Below are 19,015 nucleotides of genomic sequence, written 5' to 3' on the forward strand. Positions count from 1 at the left end.
AGTCCCCTTTGAGGACTTCTGTGTGTTCCCTCATCTTGCCCTTTCTGAGGTCCACAGTCAGTTCTGTGGTCTTACTGATGTTGAGTGCAAGGTTGTTACGGCAACATTACTCAACTAGCTGATATATCTTGTTTTTGTACATCCTCTCATCACCATCTAAACTTTTGCTAATGATAGTTGTAACATCAACAAATTTATAGATGGCATTTGAGCTGTGCCTAGCCACGCAGTCATGGGTGCAGAGAGAGTAGAGCAGTTGGTTAAGCACACATCCCTGACGTGTGACAGTGTTGATTGTCAGCGAGGTGGAGATGTTATTACTGATCCACTCAGATTGTGGTCTCCCAGAGAGGAAGTCAAGGATTCAGTTGCAGAGGGAGATACAGAGGCCCAGGTTCTGGTGCTTTTTCGATTAGAACTGTAGAAATTATTGTGTTAAATGCTGAGCTCAATAAACAGCATCCTGACAAGGTATTTGTATTGTCCAGGTGATGCAAGGAAGTGTGAAAAGTGAACAATTGGTTGGCGCAGGTTTTCAAAGCCCCACCGGGTACTCCATCGGGGCCTGTCGCCTTGTGTGGTTTCACCCTCTTGAAAGGCAGCCTGACTTCGTCCTCCGGGACAGAGATCACAGGGTCACTGGTTGCTGCAAGGATCCTCGTAGCTGTAGTTTAATTCTCCCTTTCAAAGGCATTGAGCTCATCTTGGAGTGAAGAGTCAGTGCCATTCATGAAGTTGGTTGTTGCTGTGTAGGAAGTAATGGCATGCAAATCCTGGCTGACAGACCTCCGGTTTCCTCCTTCTGAAGTCAATAATCAGCTCCTTGGTCTTGTTGACATTGAATGAGAGACTGTTGTTGTGGCACCACTCAGACAGATTTTCAGTCTCCCTCTTATATGCTCATTTGTCACCACCTTTGATTCGGCCAACAACAGTTGTGTTGTCAGTAAATTGAGTACAGGCCCGGAGCCATCAAGAATTCCTCATATGTTAACCCTTGCATTTTCAGGATCAATTTTGTGAACTTCCTCTGGACCCTCTCCAATGCCGACACATCCTTTCTTAGATAAGGGACTGAAAATTGCTCACAATACTCCAAATGCAGCTTAACCGTAGATTACCTAAGTTTTAACTCGTTATGGAAACTGCCAAAAGTGGTCCACAGGCTAAAGTTCCAAGTTGTTTCTGGGTAAATTTTGATGGTATTAGACAAGACTTGTAAAAGTAGATTGAATGAGGTTGATTATAGGCCAGGGGCTCTCAACCTTTTCTATGTCCCGGACCTCTATTATTAACAGAGGGATCTAGGTTGGGAACTCCTGATACACTCAAAGGGACATCTGGCAAGTGGCAGGCTTTCTAAAAGTGAGATATTGAGAGTTCATGCTCTGCATGTTCCTATTATAGTGAAGGGTAATGCTGTCAGGAGCAGGGGTCACTAGTTGACAAAGAATATAGAGAGGGAGCACCTCTTCTGACACCTGTTGCCGACTCTTCTCTCTCCTTTCTCTATCTCCCTGTCTTCATCTCTGGAGACAGCCTATCTGTTGATACCTTTCATAAGCCCACTGACTCTCACAGCTACCTGGACTATACCTCTTCCCACCCTGTCAATTGTAAAAATGCCACCCCCTTCTCTCAGTTCCTCCATCTCGGCTACTTCTTTTTTCAGGATGAGGCTTTTCATTGCAGAATGACTGAGATATCCTCCTCCTTCAAAGAAAGGGGCTTCCCTTCCTCCACAATCAATACCGCCCTCACCCGCATCTCTTCCATTTCGCACACGCCTGCCTGCACCCCATCCTCCCACTGACACACCTGGGATAGGGTTCCTCTTCTCACATACCACCCCACTAGCCATCCGTAACTTCCATCATCTCTAACAGGATCCCTCCATCAAGCGCATCTTTCCCTCCCCCCCAACTTTCCACATGGATCACCCCCTTGTCCACTCGACCCTCCTCAATGATCTCCCTCCTGATTCTTTGCAGGTGGAGCAAATGCCATACCTGCCCCTACACTCCTCCCTCACTACCATTCAGGGTCCCAAACAGTCCTTCCAGCTGAGGTGACACTTGCACTGGGCTATATACATGCAAAGTAATCAAGTCTTTAGTTGAAAAGTGGTCTATTAATAAATCTGTTACTTTCTTTAATGAAATACAATAAAAGTTTCTGTAACATTTAATTTTTGGAAAATGAATGTCTAAAAATCTAAAATTTGCTCTTGTATATGACATAAAGACAAAAAAAATCTAAATCAAAATTTGCATAAAAAATCCAGGGTGCCTGAGACTTGCACAGTACTGTTGAGGATTTAGAAAACAGGTTTGATTGAGGATAGCATGGGAGATAATGTCTCACAAATTTGAGTTTCTTGGAGGAGTAATCAAGAAGGTTGATGAAAGTAGGGCAGTTGATGGATTTCAGACAGGCTTTCACCAAGGTTCTGCATAGTAGGCTGCTTTGGAAAATTCGCTCACATGGGATCCGTGTAGCTGAATGGATGCACAGTTGGCTTGATTGTCGGAAATACAGTGATGATAGTAGATTGTATGTTGGACTGGAGGCCCATGGCACACCACCAGGCTCAAGGACAACTTCTACCCTGCTATGAAAGGAATATTGAATGGTCCCCTAATACAATAAAGATGGATTCTTGACCTCACAAATTTACCTCATTATGATCTTACATTCTACTATTTACCTGCATGGCACATTCCCTATAGCTGTTTCACTTTACTCTATTATTGTTTTAACTTGTCCTCCCTCAGTGTACTGTATGATGAATCAATTTGTATGAACAGTATGCAAGTCAAGTCTTCCATCTAGATCAAGTTCAAGTTGCTTTTATTATCATTTCAACCATAAACTGCTGGTACAGAACCAAGTAAAGATGAAACAACGTTCCTCCAGGACCTTGGTGCTACATGAAACAACACAAAACTACACTAGACTACGTAAAACAACATAAAAACTGCACTAGACTACGGAACTGCACAGGACTACAGAAAGTGCACAAAACAGTGCAGGGCAGTACAATAATTAATAAACAAAACAATAGGCACAGTAGAGGACAAATTACAATGTCAGTCAAGACTTTAAGTATTGAGGAGTCTGATGGCTTGGGGGAAGAAACTGTTGCACAGTCTGGTCGTGAGAGCCCGAGTGCTTAGGTACCTTTTGCCAGGTGGCAGGAGGGAGAAGAGTTTGTGTGAGGGGTGTGTGGGGTCCTTCACAATGTGCTTAGCTTTGCGGTTGCCGTGTGTGGTGTAAATGTCTGTAATAGTGGGAAGAGAGACCCCAATTATCTTCTCAGCTGACCTCACTATCCGCTGCAGGGTCTGTACATGTGACAATATTAAACCATCTCCAATTCCATGATTACTGGTGTTCCCTAGGGCTTCGTGCTCAGCCCATTGCTATTTGTCATTGTATCTATGTGAATACTGTATATATGGTTAGTAAGTTTGCAGGTAACATATGTGGTGCCAATGGCAAATATAGCAATATAGCAAATATTAGTGGAAAGCCAGAGGTTTGGGAGGCCCTTAAAAGCCATGAGAAGACAAGTATGCAGGACAGAAAAGATGAAATATGAAGGTTAGCTAGGCAATAATATAAATAAGGATACCAAAAGTTTTGAGATGTATTAAGAGTAAGGCAGAGCTAAGAAAATGGTACTGGGGAAGTAGCAATAGGGAACAAAGAACTGGCAGAAGAACTGAATGAGTACATCAACATATGCTGTGAAAAACACCAGCAGCGTGACAGATTTTTGAGAGTGTCATGGGGCAGAAGCAAGTGCAGTCATTACAACTAAGGAGAAGGTGCTTGGGAAGCTGGAAGATCTGAAGGTATGTGGATAAATCATCTGGACCAGATGGACTACATCTTAGGGTACTGAAAGAGGTAGCTGAAGAAATTTTAGAAGAATTAATAGTGATCTTCCAAGAATCATTAAATTCTGGAATAGTTACAGAAGAGTAGAAAATCACAAATGTCTCTACACTCTTTAAGAAGGGAGAGAGGCAAAATACAAGAAAATATAGGCCAGTTTGCCTGACTTCAGTGGTTGGCAAGACGTCAGTGTCCGTTATTAGGGATGAAGTTTTAAGGTACCTGGAGGTGCATGATAAAATATGTAGAAGTCAGTATGATTTCATTGAAGGGAAATCTTGCCAAACAAATTTGTTGGGATTATTTGAGGAAATTACAAGAAGAATAGACCCAGGAGAGTCAGTGGATATTGTTTCCTTGAATTTTCAGAAAGCCCTTGACAAGATGCCACACATGAGACTGCTGAACAAGATAAGGGTTTATGGTATTTCAGGAAGGAAACTTAGCATGGACAGAAGACTGGCTGTCTGACAGAAGGCAAAGAGCAGGAATAAAGGGGGCCTTTGTTTGGTTGGCTGCCAGTGGTGTTAAGTCTGTTACTCTTCATCTTATATTTGGAGGATGGAACTGATGGCTTTTTTGCCAACTTTCCAGATGATACAAAGATAGGTGGAGGAACAGGTTTTGTTGAGGAAGCAGAGAGACTTCAGAAGAACTTAGATTAGGAGAATGGGCAAAGAAGTGTAAGATGGAATACTGTTTAGGGAACTGTATGGTGACACTGGTCTCAACACCACTACAGTATTGTAGGCCGAATCAAAGGTGGTGACAAATCAGGATATAGGAGGGAGATTGAAAATATGGTTGAGTGGTGCCACAGCAATGTCCGCAAGACCAAAGAGCTGATTATTGACTTCAAGAGGAGGAAACCAGAGGTTCATGATCCAGTCCCAATGGGGGATCAGAGGTGGTGAGGGTCAACAACTTTAAATTCCTCAGTGTTATCATTTCAGAGTACTTGTCCTCGGCCCAGCATGTACTTCAGTTAAGAAGGAAGCACGGCAGCACCTCTACTTCCTCTGAAGTTTATGAAGATTTAGCATGACATCTAAAACTCTTACAAGCTTCTACAGATGTGTAGAGGAAAGTATATTGACTGGTTGCATTGCAGCCTGATATGGACATGCCAATGCCTTTGAATGGAAAATCCTGCAAAAAGTAGTGGAGATGGTCCAGTTCATCGTGGGTAAAGCCCTCCCCACCCCTACCATTGAGCACTTCTACATGGAGTATGGTTGCAGGCTGCATCCATCATCAGGGAGTCCACCACCCAGCTCATGCTCTGTTCTCACTGTTGCCATCAGGAAGAAGTTATAGGAGCCTCAGGAACACCACCAGGTTCAGGAACAGTTATTACCCCTTCAACCATCAGGCTCTTCCATTGGGTTGGGGGGGAGGGAATACCGTAATTTCACTCAACTTCACCTGCTCCATCACTGAACTGTTTCCACAACCTATGGACTCATTTTCAAGGACTCTTCATCTCATATTTTCAATAGTTATTGATTATTTATTTATTATTATATTTTTTCTCTTTCTTTTTGTATTTGCACAGTTTATTGTATTTTGCACACTGATTGTTGCCCTGAAGGAGTGGCTATTGGATTTATTGAATAAACACACAAGGATATGAACTTAGGGTTGTATATGGAGACAGATATGTAGTTCAATAATAAATTTACTTTGAACTTTGCACTCTGAATATTTTCTAAATGGTAAGCAGATTCAGAAATCAGAGTTGAAAGGGGGCTAGGGAGTCCTAGTGCAGCATTCCCTACAGGTTTCTTGAAGTCTGAGTCAGTAGTAAGGAAGTCAAATGCAATGTTAATCTTCATTTCAAGAAGACTTTATTAGGCATCGGTCAGACTGCATTTGAATTACTGTGAGTAGTTTTGGCTCCCATATTTAAGAAAGGATGTGCTGGCATTGGAGAGGGCACAAGACTCCAGTCTCATAAACAACCTTCCTCTCCCACTTTCTGCTTCTTTCCGTAAAAAAACGTATTCAATTGGCTAGCTCAATTTTACATTTGGTTTCAAGTTTCTAGTTGTCAATATCTCATAATTTTATATGCTTTTATAAGGTCTCCCCTCACCCTTCACCCTCAGGAAATCTTTGTGCCCATCCTTGAATCTTTCCTCTGACTACTTGCTAAACTTTGCCCATGACAAAGATGGAAGGAATGTCTATTTTGGGAATTGCATGTCAGATTTGCAAACAATGTGGCCTGCTCAACATAACTTGACTGAATGTAACTATAGTTATAGAACTGGTGCTTTTAATCAATGGACGCTCCTCTAAGCTTCTGAGACCTCGACAACCTACATTTCAAGGCAGTGGGAAACTTTCATCAATCCCATTGCTGCAATATCCTCCTTATACAGAGAGGACAAACAACCAACATCAGAGTCCTCTCTCAGACAAGCATCCCAGTAGTAAATGTACAGTTACAGTCAGTTATGTTGGGCAGGCGACATTGTCTGACATGCAGGACCTAAAATAGATGCTCTTTCCATCTCTGTCATAGGCAAAGATTAGCAGGTATTAACAGGAAAAGATTCAAGGATGTACACAAAAGTTCCAACAGAAAATTCTGGAAGTATTCAGTAGGTCAGGTCACTGTGTGAAGCAAAATAGTCAAAGTTTCAGGCTGGAGATCCTTCATCAGAACTGGGATGGAAACAAAAGTTTGTAAAGTTGCAGGGAGGGTGGGGGTATGAGTGTCTCTGCAGGGTAAAAAGACAGTGACCATAGGGTTAAGATGTAAACAAGGTTATCTGATCAGTGAGTAAATGGGAACAGCGATGATATAGACTTGAGAATGTGGGAGTTGTGAAATGTAGAACAAGGGGACGTGCCTGGCAGGTCAGGCTGGACATCTCAACTGCCAGAGAGTGAAAAAAGAAGAGCAGTGAGCTAAATCAATATCACAGAGAGCTGACTGTTACTCATTGAGAAATCAAGTTACCTGATGTTGTAGGATTCAGTATTGAGTCCAGAAATTAACTCGTGCCCAGATAGAAAATGAGGTGCTGTTCCTCAAATTTGCATTGGGCCTTTAAGAGGCCATTGTGGGAATGGGATGGAGAATTATTTAGCAGGCAATCGGAAGATCAGTGTTGCCCCTGTGAACTGAATGCAGATGCTCCACAAAGTGATCACTTGTGCTTATTTAGTGTGGAGGAGACCATAATGCAACTACCAAATGGAGCACACTAGACTGGAAGAAATGCAAATGATGTGCTGCTTTTCAATCTTTCCAGGTTCAAACTGGCCACTGATTGATTATGCCTGACATCCCCAGTCTTATGAGAAGATTGGTTTCAGACCATGCCAACATTGAAAATATGAAAATGCTGGAGGAACTCAGCAGGCCGGACAGCAGCTATCGAAAAATTAAACTGTCAACTTTTTCAAGCTGAGAACCTTCATCAGGGTGGGAGAAAAAAGATGAGAAGTTAGTGCAAGAAGTTGGAGGGGAGTGGGGAGGAAGATATATAAGGTGAAAGGGGATAGGTGAAACCGGAAGAGGGTGAGGAATGAAGTAAAGAGCTGGGATGTTGATACGTGAAAGAGATAAAGAACTAGAGAAGGGGAATCTGATAGGAGAGGGTAGAAGACCATGGAAGGAAAGGAAGGGGGAGGAGCACCAGAGGGAGATGATGAGCAGGTAAGGAGATGAGGTAAGAGAGGGGAATGGGAATGGTGAAGGTGGGGGCAATAATCAAAAGTTGGAGAAATTGATATTCATGCTACCAGGTTGGAGGCTAGCCAGACACAATATGAAGTACTGCTCCTCCAACCTGAGTGTGCCTCATTGCAGCGGTACTCTTTTCCATAGATGCTGCCTGGCCTGCTGAGCTACTCCATCATTTTGTATGTGTTGCTTAGATTTCCAGCATCTGCAGATTTTCTCGTCTTTGTCGAACAAGGGCTGCACTATAGATATGAAGATGGGCAATACAATGTTTTCAGGTTTGCGTCAATTTTCAGAATAGCAGCCACAACTTTCTAAACAGAAGAGGCATTTGGTATAAGAGGGCTGGAGCAGAAACAAACCATTTTTTGGTCCTGTGGAGATTCACCTGTTGAATTTTTCATGCATAGAATTGAATATCGTCATTAAAATGGATATATAACTTCTAAAGTCAGGTGAAGTGAAGTGTGGCTATCCTCTTTTGTTCAAGAGCCTGATGGTTAAGGGGTAGTAACTGTTCTTGTACCTGGTGGAGTGAGTCCTGAGGCTCTTGGACCTTCCACCTGATGACAGTAGTGAGAAGTGAGCATGACGTGGAGTGGTGGGATCCCTGATGATGGATGATGCTTTCCTATGATAGTGTTTCATGTAGATGTGCTCAATGGTTGGGAGGGTTTTATTCATGATGTGTTGGGCCAAATCCACTACTTCTGTAGGATTTTCCTTTCAGGGGCATTGGTGTTTCCATACCAGGCCATGATGCAGCCAGTCAATACACTCTCCACTATACATCTGCAGAAGTTTGTCAAAGTTTTAGGTGGGGTCATGTCAAACATCCACATAATTGAGGCATAGTGTGACTTCTGAGGGAATGTTGCTGTTGAAATAAGCTCACTGACATGGAAGAACATGCCTGAGAGAAGATACAGCTCTATAATAAAAGCACAGAGTGGATGTTGACCTCCGTAAGTAAACAGTGGAGCACATCTTGGCACAGTAATTACTAATGACGAGTTATGCCAGCCCTGCATTCAGCCTGAGTAAACACTGTTCAAAAGGAACAGGATATCACAGCAGGATGCTGGAGTCAGCAGGGGTTGAGGACAGAGGTTGGAGAGTGAGATGTAATAGAATAATCTCAAAGCAAGGCACACAGTCAGGAATAAGGCTGAATTATGGAAATCTGGTAGGGCCATCAGATTTCACTCAAAGACCCATGGGCAGCAGATCCTGGAGATCCTGGGTGGTGGGTGCACGGAAATGTCCCTGGATCCAAATTCCCCTGTCAGCCACATATCACACAGTTGTGAAAATGTATCACCATGCCTTCTGTTACTGTTAAAGTTGAATCTGAATAAAACTCGGGAGACCAACTGCTTATCGTCACCACAGTTTACTGTGCATTCTCCTGCAGGAGTTTGAGACCGAGTTGTCAAAGGGAAGGCACGTAAGCACTGCCACTGTCTGACAAGTGGGACTGACTTAGTCAGGTGACAGCCGTATATTTATACGTAGTAAGCCCCATTCATTACAATTGCAAGATGTTATTTGAACTGGTACGCCCACCAAGTCTGTTGGTGCAAAACTTACAGATAAGAAAGTCCACTGAATCAAGGTTTAATTTGGAGTGAGAAGGCTGTGAATGAACGGCTGATTTTTTGGAACGAAGAGAGTTTTTTACTACTTGGGGTAAAAGAGAGGCGAGACTGCGCGGGCGCGTGATGTCAGCCAGTAGAGCGCGAAAGGTTTAAAAAGACAAGGAATCTTCAACTGTTTTTAATTCAGAGCGAGAAGGCTATGAGTGAGCAGCTGATTTTTTTGGAGCGAAGGGAGTTTTTTACTACTTGGGGTGAGACTGCACAGTTGCATGACGTCAGCCAGTAGAGCGTGAAAGGTTTGAAAAGAAGACCACCTGATCCAGTGGGCAGCGTTCGGAGCGGGCCGCAGAGTAGGATGCATCAGAACGGTAGGGCTTTGGATCAACAGGCTTAGGCGGTAACGGGATGAGGTGAGATAGGTTTACCTGTGTTATTCGCGGAAAGGAGGAACTATGTGTGTGAGGCCAGTTTTCTGTGCTCGGTGTCAGATGTGGGTGGGGGGGGGGTGGTTCTGGAGTCTCCCGGCCTTCGGGATGGCCATATCTGAACCAGGTGTGTTGAGCTGCAGCTCCTGAGGGACTGAGATAGGGAACTGGAGCTGCAGCTCGATGACCTTCGCCTGGTCAGGGAGAGTGAGGAGGTGATAGAGAGGAGTTATAGGCAGGTGGTCATGGGAGACGGACAAGTGGGTCACAGTCAGGAGGGGGAAAGGGAAGAGTCAGGTACTAGAGAGTACTCCTGTAGCTGTACACCTTGACAATAAGTACTCCTGTTTGAGTACTGTTGGGGGGACAGCCTACCTGGGGGAAGTGGCAGTGGCCATGCCTCTGGCACAGAATCTGGCCCTGTGGCTCAGAAGGGTAGCGAAGGGAAGAGGAAGGCGGTAGTGACAGGGGAATCTAAAGTTAGAGGGTCAGACATGTGATTCTGTGGACGCAGGAAAGAAACTCGGATGGTAGTTTGCCTCCCAGGCGCCGGAGTCCGGGATGTTTCAGATCGCGTCCAAGATATCCTGCGGTGGGAGGGAGAACAGCCAGAGGTCATGTTACATATTGGAAACGATGACATAGGTAGAAAAAGGGAAGAGGTCCTGAAAAAAGACTACAGGGATTTAGGAAGGAAGTTGAGAAGCAGGACCACAAAGGTAGTAATCTCGGGATTACTGCCTGTGCCACGCGACAGTGAGAATCGGAATAAGAATGAGGTGGAGGATAAATGTGTGGCTGAGGGATTGGAGCAGGGGGCAGGATTTCAGATTTCTGGATCATTGGGACCTCTTTTGGGGCAGGTGTGACCTGTACAAAAAGGACAGGTTGCACTTGAATCCCAGGAGGACCAATATCCTGGTGGGGAGGTTTGCTAAGGCTACTGGGGAGAGTTTAAACTAGAATTGTTGGGGGGTGGGAACTGAACTGAAGAGACTGGGGAAGAGGAGGTTGGCTTACAAATAGAGAAAGCTTGTAGATTGTGCGAGAGGGAGGGTAGGCAGGTGATAGAGAAGGGACGTGCTCAGACCAACAGTTTGAGATGTGTCTATTTTAACGCAAGGAGTGTTGTGAACAAAGCGGATGAGCTTAGAGCGTGGATCAGTACTTGGAGATATGATGTGGTGGCCATTATAGAGACTTGGATGGCTCAGGGGCAGGAATGGTTACTTCAAGTGTCTGGTTTTAGATGTTTCAGAAAGGACAGGGAAGGAGGCAAAAGAGGTGGGGGCGTGGCACTGTAGATCAAAGATAGTGTCACGGTTGCAGAAAAGGTGAACGTCATGGAGGGATTGTCTGCGGAGTCTCTGTGAGTGGAGGTTAGGAACAGGAAGGGGTCAATAACTTTACTGGATGTTTTTTATAAGCTGCCCAATAGTAACAGGGATATCGAGGAGCAGATAGGGAGACAGATCCTGGAAAGGTGTAATAATAACAGTTGTCGTGATGGGAGATCCTAATTTCCCAAATATCAATTGGCATCTCCCTAGAGCAAGGGGTTCAAATGGGGTGGAGTTTGTTAGGTGTGTTCAGGAAGGTTTCTTGACACAATACGTAGAAAAGCCTACAAGAGGAGAGGCTGTACTCGATTATAAGGCTACTAGGAAGGAGCTTAAGAAGGAAATAAGGAAAGCTAGAAGGGGCCATAAGAAGGCCTTGGCGGGCAGGATTAAGGAAAACCCCAAGGCGTTCTACAAATATGTGAAGAGCAAGAGGATAAGACGTGAGAGAATAGGACCTATCAAGTGTGAAAGTGTGTATGGAACCGGAGAAAATAGCAGAGGTGCTTAATGAATAATTTACTTCAGTATTCACTATGGAAAAGGATCTTAGTGATTGTGGTGATGATTTGCAGCAGACTGAAAAGCTTGAGCATGTAGATATTAAGAAAGAGGATGTGCTGGAGCTTTTGGAAAGCATCAAGTTGGGTAAGTCGCCGGGACCAGACAGGATGCACCCTAGGCTACTATGGGGGGGGGGCGAGGGAGGAGATTGCGGAACCTCTGTCGATGATCTTTGCATCATCAATGGGGACAGGAGAGGTTTGGAAGGATTGGAGGGTTGTGGATGTTGTTCCTATATTCAAGAAAGGGAGTAGAGATAGCCCAGGAAATTATAGACCAGTGAGTCTTACCTCAGTGATGTAAGACTGTAAGTTGATGTAAGTTGATGGAGAAGATCCTGAGGGGCAGGATTTATGTACATTTGGAAAGGTATAATATGATTAGGAATAGTCAGCATGGCTTTGTCAAGGGCAGCTTGTGCCTTACAAGCCTGATTGAATTTTTTTGAGGATGTGACTAAACACATTGATGAAGGAAGAGCAGTAGATGTAGTGTATATAGATTTCAGCAAGGCATTTGATAAGGTACCCCATGCAAGGCTTATTGAGAACGTAAGGAGGCATGGGACCCATGGGGACATTGCTTTGTGGATCCAGAACTGGCTTGCCCACAGAAGGCAAAGAGTGGTTGTAGATGGGACATATTCTGCATGGAGGTCGGTGACCAGTGGAGTGCCTCAGAGATCTGTTCTGGGACCCTTACACTTCGTGATTTTTATAAATGACCTGGATGAGGAAGTGGAGGGATGGGTTAGTAAGTTTGCTGATGACACAAAGGTTGGAGATGTTGTGGATAGTGTGGAGGGCTGTCAGAGGTTACAGCAGGACATTGATAGGATGCAAAACTGGGCTAAGAAGTGGTTCATTTTGGTAGGTCAACTAAGATGGCGGAATATACTATTATATTGGCAGTGTGGAGGGACCAGAGGGATCTTGGGGTCAGAGTCCATAGAACATTCAAAACTGCTGCACAGGTTGATGCTGTGGTTAAGAAGGCATACGGTGTATTGGCCTTCATCAGTCGTGGAATTGAATTTAGGAACCGAGAGGTAATGTTGCAGCTATATAGGACCCTGGTCAGATCCCACTTGGAGTACTGTGCTCAATTCTGGTCACCTCACTACAGGAAGGATGTGGAAGCCACAGAAAGGGTGCAGAGGCATTTGCAAGGATGTTGCCTAGATTGGGGAGCATGCTTTATGAGAATAGGTTGAATGAACTCAGCCTTTTCTCCTTGGAGTGATGGAGGATGAGAGGTGACCTGATAGAGGTGTATAAGATGATGAGAGGCATTGATCATGTGGATAGTCAGAGGCTTTTTCCCAGGGCTGAAATTGTTCCCACAAGAGGACACAGGTTTAAGGTGCTGAGGAGTAGGTACAGAGGAGATGTTAGGGGTAATTTCTTTACTCAGAAAGTGGTAAGTGAATTAGAAATATAGAAACATAGAAAATAGGTGCAGGAGTAGTCCATTCAGCCCTTCGAGCCTGCACCGCCATTCAGTATGATCATGGCTCAAAACATGGCTCATGATTATCCAACTCAGAACCCTGTACCTGCTTTCTCTCCATACCCCCTGATCCCTTTAGCCACAAGGGCCATATCTAACTTCCTCTTAAATATAGCCAATGAACCGGCCTCAACTGTTTCCTGTGGCAGAGAATTCCACAGATTCACCACTCTGTGTGTGAAGAAGTTTATTTATTATTTATATATACATATATACACACACACACACACACACACACACACACACACACACATATATATATAATTTATTTACTTATTATTATTGAACATATTATTTATCAATTCGCAATGTCTCTCTGCCAGTTAAAAGGGAACATGTATAAGCCAATTATTTTTCTAACTGCTGAAGACAGAGTTTACTTCAGTTCAAAAATTCCTGTTCAGTCCCAATTATTCTTTTCGTCAGAAGTTACTTAGATTCGAGATGATTTATTTATATCCTCTATTCCTCGTTCTCTCATTTTTAATCATTTCATGATAACTCTCGGGGCTCAAAGGTTACAATTGGACCCCATCTGCTGGCAGTTTCCCTTGGGAAGCCATATATAGGCCCGATTTCCACACAGCCAGTGGTTGCTATTTAATGGTTGGGGAGGGTCTGCAGAGGTATAGGTGGTACGGCCGCTATTTCCCAGAAAAAAATACATCTTCCCCTCCCTGGAAGTTACAGTTCCAGGTGGCATTTACCACTCTGCTGCTGGGCACCTGTAGGTATGGCTAGGATGCATGTCTCCCAGTATATGAGGTTCCGTTTGGTGGGGGCCTGGATACCATTCCTCAAAACACTGGCAGCCACAGCCATCTCCGACTGGACTACAGTTCCTCACCTCACTTCCCCGGGTGTGTTTTGAGAAAGCCCAGGCTGAGAGTTCTTCGCTCATTACTGACATTGGAATCATTGTTTTACCATGCTGCAGAATTTTGGCACAAACCCAGCAGGCCCCTAACTCTACCTGTTTGACATTAAGTGTGACAGAGAGTCTGAAAGGTGTTGACATGGGGACCCCTGGATGCTGGCATGAGCTCTCTCAAAGACAAAAGCACAAACACCACTACCAACCAATACATTTTCCTTTAGTCCGAAAGACCCCTTCTACTCAGTCCCTTCAGTAACACATTTGCAGTCTGTTCGATGTATCCACCGAGATTGCCCCTTCAGTTTCACAGCTGTGGGAGTAGTCAGTAACACCTGATATGGTCCTCTCTGTGGTGAACTACATATACCTGTCTGGACACACTCCCCCGCTGACTGCTCCTGTGGCTCCTCCCACTGACTGTGGCTCCTCCCACAGACCCCGGTATAAAGGCGATTGGAGCCTGAGCCCTGCCCTCAGTCTCCAGGATGCAGTGTGGTGGTCAATTGCTGCTTGTTCTTTCTTCCAACCAATAAAAGCCTATATCTCACCTCCTGTCTCAGAGAGTTATTGACGGTGCATCACTCTTTACCGAGGTCCGAGTTTCCCTCAATCCCAGTTCTTGATCGAGACAAAATCCCCAGGTTCTATGGTGGGACAGTCACTGCTCTCTGCGGGGTAGTTCTCTTCCTTGTAGGCCTGTCGTACCTGCAAATGCAATGCTTGGAGAATTTTGGTTAGTTGGCATATATATTTCCCCATCTCTTCCCCCAGGGTATGTATATCCAATTTTGCTGGTAGACTTTCTGGGAGCAGTGGCACACAAGGTCTTAGCCCCCAGGGTGTCCTCATGGGACGTCCATAAATGATTTCAGCTGGTGACAACCCTGTTTTCCCCTGTGGGGTAACCCTCATGTAGAATAGGTCTAATCAGAGCCCAGCATCTCTGGCAGGCCGTACCTGGGAATTATTTCCCATAATAATACATTCTCAACAGTCACAGCAGTATTATTGGTAGTTGAAATAGCTTCAATCCATCTACTAAACATATCTATAATAACTAAGCAGTATCTATAGCGATGTACTCTGGATAATTTAATAAGACCAACTTGTAGACATGAAAAAGGTCCACTTGGTAAGGGAGTCGTACCCGGTGTGCAAGGTACAGGTTACCAACCATTCCCTCCTTGTCCAGGTGTGTACAATTATGTATATAATCGATCAATATTGGTAAAAACTATGTAAGAACACAAACCTGCTCCGCTGGGGTGGTCCAAAGGCTTAGGTCAGGATCTTTCTGGGACCGCAGTTTGCGCTCCTCCTCAGAGGCATCCTCCTGAAAGTATGCACCTCCCACAAGTCTGGCAAACCCGTTCTGCTTAAGTCACGGAAGGTTGCTTGATGGGAACCCGAGCGGATTACAACTACCGAGGACTGTGCTGCACTTTTCACTGTCTTATCTGCTAAAGCATTGCGTTTAGTGACCCGGTCGGACATGCGGGTGTGGGGCGCACATTTAATAATAGCCAAAACTCGAGGTAGTGTAGAGTAGTAAGTTGTTTACAAAGGTGGCATCACTAATAGGGTGGCCAGAGGAAGTCAGGAATTCCTGATATTCCCCAAGAGCCCCGTAGAAATGTACAATTCCAAATGGATAATGGGAGTCTGTGTAAAAGTTCGCACTTTAGTCTGTTGCTAGGATACAGGCACGAGTCAGAGCAAACAGCTCAGCCTTCTGGGTGGAGACAGCTGCTTCAAAAGAGGCTTGCTCAATTATTTCACTGTCGTGTCACTATCGCATAGCCAGAATATTGTTTTCCTGCTGAATCCACTAAAGAGCTTCCACCCTCATAAAACGTTGCCTCGGGCTTGAGGGGGTATTGCAGAATGGATGGGAGAGTCTGTCCTTTCATGTGATCCGGACAGGGGGGCAGTTGGTACTGCTGACTTCATGGCCTGAAATTGCCCAGGGCTAGGGTTCGACGTCCTGGGTTCGGTCAATATTAAAAGAATGTCTTACCAAGTGTCCCATCTTCACCTCAGACTCCTTCCAGTATCGGAGTTGGCCAAGTTTTGCCAGTCTCCCTCGGTGCTGTAGGCAAGGAACCCTAGGCTCTTTGGCTTGAACCCAGGGCAAACCCTAACGGTGGTATGGGGAGCCACCAGTCCTGTCTGTTGCCAAAGGAAATCCGGAACTTCGGCCCTCTCTTCCTTTAACCTCTCCAGTCACCGTGACTGGGAACTTCTGCTCCCTCAAGAGGTGCATAGTATTGGCTTTCCTCGCTTGAGCACCCGATAGGGTCATAGCACAGGGTCACATGGGGGTCGACCGCTGGCAGAGGGGGTTCAAACGAAGTGGAGCCCAGGTTAAGTGCCCACTGCTGGGGTGTCGGTAACTGGGGAAGCTGGCAATTGTTCACTAGTCCCAGGGTGATCCCCTTGTCTGTGCATAGAATCTCGACTTCCAATGGACAGAGCAACTCTCTCCCTGCTAGATTACACCCCAGAATGGTGGTGACTGTAAAGGAAACCTCACACAGGTTCCCCTGGAATTCCACCTGCAGTGGCTGGGTATGTGAATATGTATGTTCCGTGCCTTCGAACCCTGACAGAGTGATTGTAGCGTCTGATAGCTGGAATCCCTTTTTGCTGATTGAGAGTGGATGTGGTTGCGTCCCCCCCCCCCCCCACCCCCGTATCAATCACAAAAGGAATTGGAATTCCAGCAACTTGGGCTCTTCCTGAAGGGTGGTACTCATGGTAGGGAGCTCCCTTGCTTGTCAATTTCTAAATGGGTTGTGGGCAGGGAATGCCATCGTTGTCCCCACCTGTCCCTTGGGAGGTTTTTGTTCCCATTTCCGATCCCCAGATATAGCCCGCTTGCATCCTTCTTCCCGCTGAACATAGTCACCTTTAACATTAGCTCCCTTCGGGGTGGATTGGGATTCGAAAGACGGGTCCCAATAATATGTCAAAGGTCGTCGCATTCAATTTCGGTCATCGTCAGGCCAGTCCATATTGTTTGTTTTAATCATGTTGGCTAACTTACTTGGTATGCTTTGGAGCAGTAAGGCATTAAACTGGGGGGGGGGGGGGACAGATTCCCATTATTAAAGGCTTGGTCTCCTGCGAAAGTGCCATAGCAGGCCACAAATCGCTCCCAATTGTTTGGTCCCGATTCCCCAGGCTTAGGTCTGCATTCAAGTACTTTAGAGATGTTTACAGGTTGCTGGAGAGTCCTTTCCAAGGCTTGAATAATCTGCTCTGTCTGTTCATTCTCATTATGGATTCCTGCCTGTAACTCCTGATAGGTTTGGTATCCACCCCTTCCACCTCTCCCCCCACTCCCGAATTTACCTATCACATTCTGTTTCTTACTCCCCTCCCCCCACCTTCTTGTTCTGACTCCTCGTCCTTTGTGTGTAGATTTTTCATTGATTTTATTGTACTTCTTTGTTCTATTATGAATGCCTGCTAGAAAATAAACCTGGGAGTAGTTTTGGGTGGCTTATACATAATTCGATTGAAAATTTATTTTGAAATTTCAGCTTCGATACTCACACCTGGAACAGTCAAATCCTGTCAGTCTATTTACCTAGGGAGTTCTCCTCCATAATCCTGATTGCAGTCGTAGGCAAAGATGATGAAGTCGTGGAGTTCTGCATGAGTGCAGGAAACAATTGTCAATGCAGTGAAGGAAAAGTTGGGTGTAGGCTTGTAATATAGACTGTTCCACATAGCTGGGACCCATGGCTACACCTTTTGTTTGAAGGAAGTGGGAGGAGTCAAAGGAGAAATTATTGAGAGTGAGGATTTATTCCTCAAATCATTGAGGGCAGGAACAAGATAGTGAAAGTAAGATGATCGGGGCCATAGTGAAAATAAGATGATCGGGGCCCCACTGTTTCTGCCTCACTGAACCTTTATCTGCATACCTCAACTCAGTTTTGTCCCTTCCTATCTACATCCATGACACCTTACACGCTCTTGATCCTTTCAATGATTTCAAACTCTCTGGCCCCAATCATCTTATTTTTACTATGGATGTGCAGTCCCTATACACCTCCATCCCCCACGAGTAAGTCCTCAAAGCCAACCAGTTTCCCCTCCACCATCATTTTCCTCCGACTGGTGAAACTTGTCCGCGCTCTCAATAATTTCTCCTTCAGCTCTTCCCATCTCCTTCAAACAACCTATTACCCACCCTATTATTTATAAAAATGCCATCCCCTTCCCTCAGTTTTACCCTCTTTACCGCGACTCAGGATGAGGCTTTTCACTCCAGAACTAAGCAGATATCCTCCTTCTTCAAAGAAAAGGGCTTCCCTAGCTCCACCATCAACACTCCCCTCAACTGCTTCTCCTCCATTTTGCATACGTCTGCCCTCTCCCTATCCTCCCGCCACCCCACTAGGGTTAGGGTTCCTCTTGATCTCACCTACCACCCCACCAGGCTCAATGTCCAGCACATAATTCTCCATAACTTCCACCATCTCCAACGGGAGCCCACCACCAAACACATTTTTCCCTCTCCACCTTGGAATAACACCTTGTATTCTGTCTGGGTAGCCTCCAACCTGATGGCATGAACATCGATTTCTCAAACTTCTGGTAATCACTCCCACCCCCCTTCACCATTCTCCATCCCTTTTTCCCTCTCTCACCTTATCTCCTTACTTACCCATCACCTCCCTCTGGTGCTCCTCCCCATTTTTCTTTTTCCCATGGCCTTTGGTCCTCTCCTAGCAGATTCCCCATTCTCCAACCCTGTATCTCTTTCACCAATCAACTTCCCAGCTCTTTACTTCACCCCTTCCCACCCCTCCCCCAGTTTCACCTTGTGTTTCTTCCTCCCCGCCTTCTCCAGTCCTGACAAAGGGTCTTGGCCTGAAACGTCGACTGTGCTCTTCTCCATAGATGCTGCCTAGCTCAATTTTTACACACACGTCACCAAAAGCTTCCTGTTTAGACGCATCACATTTTGATACAGTAATTGTTCTGTCTAAGTCCATAAGAAATTGCAGAGGGATGTGAACTCATCTTACTCCATCACACAAACCAGCCTCCCCTCTACACTTCTCATTGCCTCAGGAAAGCAGCCAACATAA

This window comes from Hypanus sabinus, chromosome 21, assembly GCF_030144855.1.
Source record: "Hypanus sabinus isolate sHypSab1 chromosome 21, sHypSab1.hap1, whole genome shotgun sequence".
In the NCBI taxonomy this organism is placed as follows: domain Eukaryota; kingdom Metazoa; phylum Chordata; class Chondrichthyes; order Myliobatiformes; family Dasyatidae; genus Hypanus; species Hypanus sabinus.